The sequence below is a fragment of the Alligator sinensis genome, unplaced genomic scaffold (genome assembly GCF_000455745.1).
Source record: "Alligator sinensis unplaced genomic scaffold, ASM45574v1 scaffold1054_1, whole genome shotgun sequence".
NCBI classification, from domain to species: domain Eukaryota; kingdom Metazoa; phylum Chordata; order Crocodylia; family Alligatoridae; genus Alligator; species Alligator sinensis.
Window position 1 is genome coordinate 993,346 of NW_005842480.1, and position 2,815 is coordinate 996,160.

The following is a 2,815-nucleotide window of genomic DNA, read 5'->3' on the forward strand; positions in this document are numbered from 1 at the left end:
GAGGCATAATTTGGGAGAAGGAATAGAGTCACTGGAATCCCTTGAGCAAACAATTTCTAATTTGGCATCGGGTCGACTGGATAGGGTAGAGAGTCAGGATGGAGGACGAGTATGTCCGGATGACTGTGCCCGAACTGAAGGAACTGGCAAAAAAAAAAAAAGGCCTGGGCCAGGAAGAAGGGCAGCCATTAGCCATGCGGTCATCCAGGTGAATCTGAACCTGGCTCTCTCCTCATCACCGCATGCTGCAAGAGTGCCCTGCCTTCAGAGGAAACAGCAACCACCTCTGGATGATGCGAGTGAGTAACCTACTAGAGATCCGATCAGATATTTAGCTTCAGTAACTCAGATGCGTGTTTAAACGGCCACCTCAGCCACCCTGGTTTGCTCTATGGGATTCCTTTGATATTCCTGTAATATTTCTATGATATTGCTCTACCTTTTACCCTATTCCTGCCCTACCCCTGTAATCAATAAAGTTCTCCTTTGTGACTGGTGTGGAGACTTATTGAGGGGTGGGTCTAAATTATGCCGAGGAGGCCCCTTAGGTCGGTGGACTAAGGGAGGCTTCCTAATCAACCCCTGACTTGGGGAAGTGCCCCAAGTGCCTGTATTGGGTCTAGCACCCATTGGACGATCAGGCCTGTGTTCTCCAAGGTGCGCAGAGCCAGAAGTGAGTCCAGAGCCTTGGATGGTGGCAGCGGGAACCCCAGGCTAGCGGGTGTGCTCCAGGGAAGGGGTCGGCCGGACGGGAGGCACCCCAGGGAGGCACTCGGAGCCTGGAAGGTGGGCGGGCGCAGGGAGGTGGGCGGCTCAACGCAGGAGCGCCCCCGACTGGCCCGCCACAGTGCCCAACTCACACCAGTGTTATAAGAATAAATACCATTACAGACTGGGCACACAAAGTTGCTACGGTAATGAGAATGATAGATAACTACCACTACTCTTCAGTTTCCCAATTTGTCTCCTGTTTTATTTTAGAAATTTTGGACTTATTTATTTATTGTAGCTCCCAGGAGCCCTTGTCATCGTGAGCCCAACATCATATTCTGCTAAACACTGTACATGCAGAACAAAAACACTTGACCCTTACAATCGAAGTATAAAGTAAGATACAAGAAATGGCATCATACAGATGTGGGAGCACAAGGAGGTGATAAGGTCTCAGCATACCAGCAGCCTGGCTGTCATCAGCTTTTTGGAGGCATCCTAGAAAAGGAAAACGCTGAAGGGGAATAATGTGGTAGCTTTGCAAATGTCTGTGTTGATCTCTTCCCAGGAAGGAGAAAAAATGAATGTGGCTGTTTGAAAGCAGAGCAAAACGGCTGGCATTGTGGGCTGACTGGAGGTGAGACAACATCTTAGTGAGGACAGGACAGAAGAGGATGGGATCAGATGAAGAGCCTTGAAAGCAAACCCAAGCAGCTTAAGGTTGATGTGATATGAAGAAGAGCCTGGTGGAGAGAGGCAAGGAGAAAGATGAGCTCTTCAAAGGACAGAGTGGGAGAATGATTTTTGCAGAGAGTAGGCATGACCACAGCAAGACTGCAGTGTCTGGGCCAGTTGAAAGGAGGCTGCCTCTCTCCTCAGAGAGGATGTGATTATTCAGGAGATCAATTTATACACAGCCTAAGCGAAGGGACTATGCCATGCCACATGCACAAGCCCTCTGAGTTCACCACATATATATAAAAACCAGCAGCACCTTGTGTAGGATATCTGGCATCAAATTTGCCTCAATGAATAATAATGAATGCAAAAATCCAAATCCAACCTGGCCACTACCCCTTGACCTCATTGGGGATATGGATCCCTGCCCCCAAGAGCATGTTCAAGAGGGTCTCAGTGACCTTCCCCAGATGGATGCATTTTGAAAAGTCCCTTCTACAGTACAAGGGGGTTTTACAGTAGAAGCATTTTGATGCATTGTGTGGAACTGGTGTATCACCGAATGCCTTGGTGCATACTGCACCCGTGGTCAAGGGCAGGGAGTAGGGAGGGTCATTGAGCCTCAAAGGCTCCCATTCGCATAGGAGAAATGTAGGACAATGAAAATGGTTGCCCCTTAGGTGAGACGAGCTAGACTGTGCACCAGTGCTTCACCACCCTCCTAGTGAGCAGGGGTTAGACTAGATGTGACCTGCTGAGGTCCCTTCACACCCTCGTTTTCTCTGATTCTATGACACCAGTTCTCTTCTGTTTCTCTACAAAGTATTGGGGTTTAGAGAGGGAAAAATCCCCAAATAGTTAAACAGATAGGTTGGATCTTAGAAATGATTTAGCCTAAGAGACACCAGGGGAACTCAGAAAGAATCAAAGACCAAAGGAAGCTTGGGAAGGAGGAGGAATGAGGAAGCCCTTCAAAGGACAAGCTGAATCATAGAAGCATCATAGAAAATGAGGGTTGAAGGGAGCTCAAGAGGACTCAAGGGGGGTGGACTGGACTACATCCAGTCCACCCCCCTGCTCCAAGCAGGACCAGCCCCAACTACATCATCCCAGCCAAGGCTTTGTCTACCTGGGTCTTACAAACCTCCAAGGATGGAGAGTCCACTAGCTCTCTGGGTAACCTGTTCCAATGCTTCTCAGTCCTCCTAGTGAGAAAGTTTTTCCTAATATCCAACCAGCCTTCATCTGGCTCCACATGTGCATCAAAACCTGGCTGGGGCACACAAGAGGCGGGGCACACAAGAGGCAGGGCACATCAGCCGTATTACCTGCATTGCAGAGGTCAAAATACAGAGACAAGGATGCTGCATCCTTCCAACAAACGAACTCCTGTTCTTCTTTTAATGCACAATTAGTAAATACCAAA

The 2,815-nt window shown here is 48.7% G+C and overlaps 1 long non-coding RNA gene across 1 annotated transcript in view; it reads right to left on the minus strand.

Annotated features, from left to right (window-relative positions):
- Window positions 1-2,815, minus strand: part of LOC112551487 — a 26,526-nt gene that overhangs the window by 1,293 nt on the left and 22,418 nt on the right. The gene's annotated exons all lie outside the window — the stretch shown is intronic.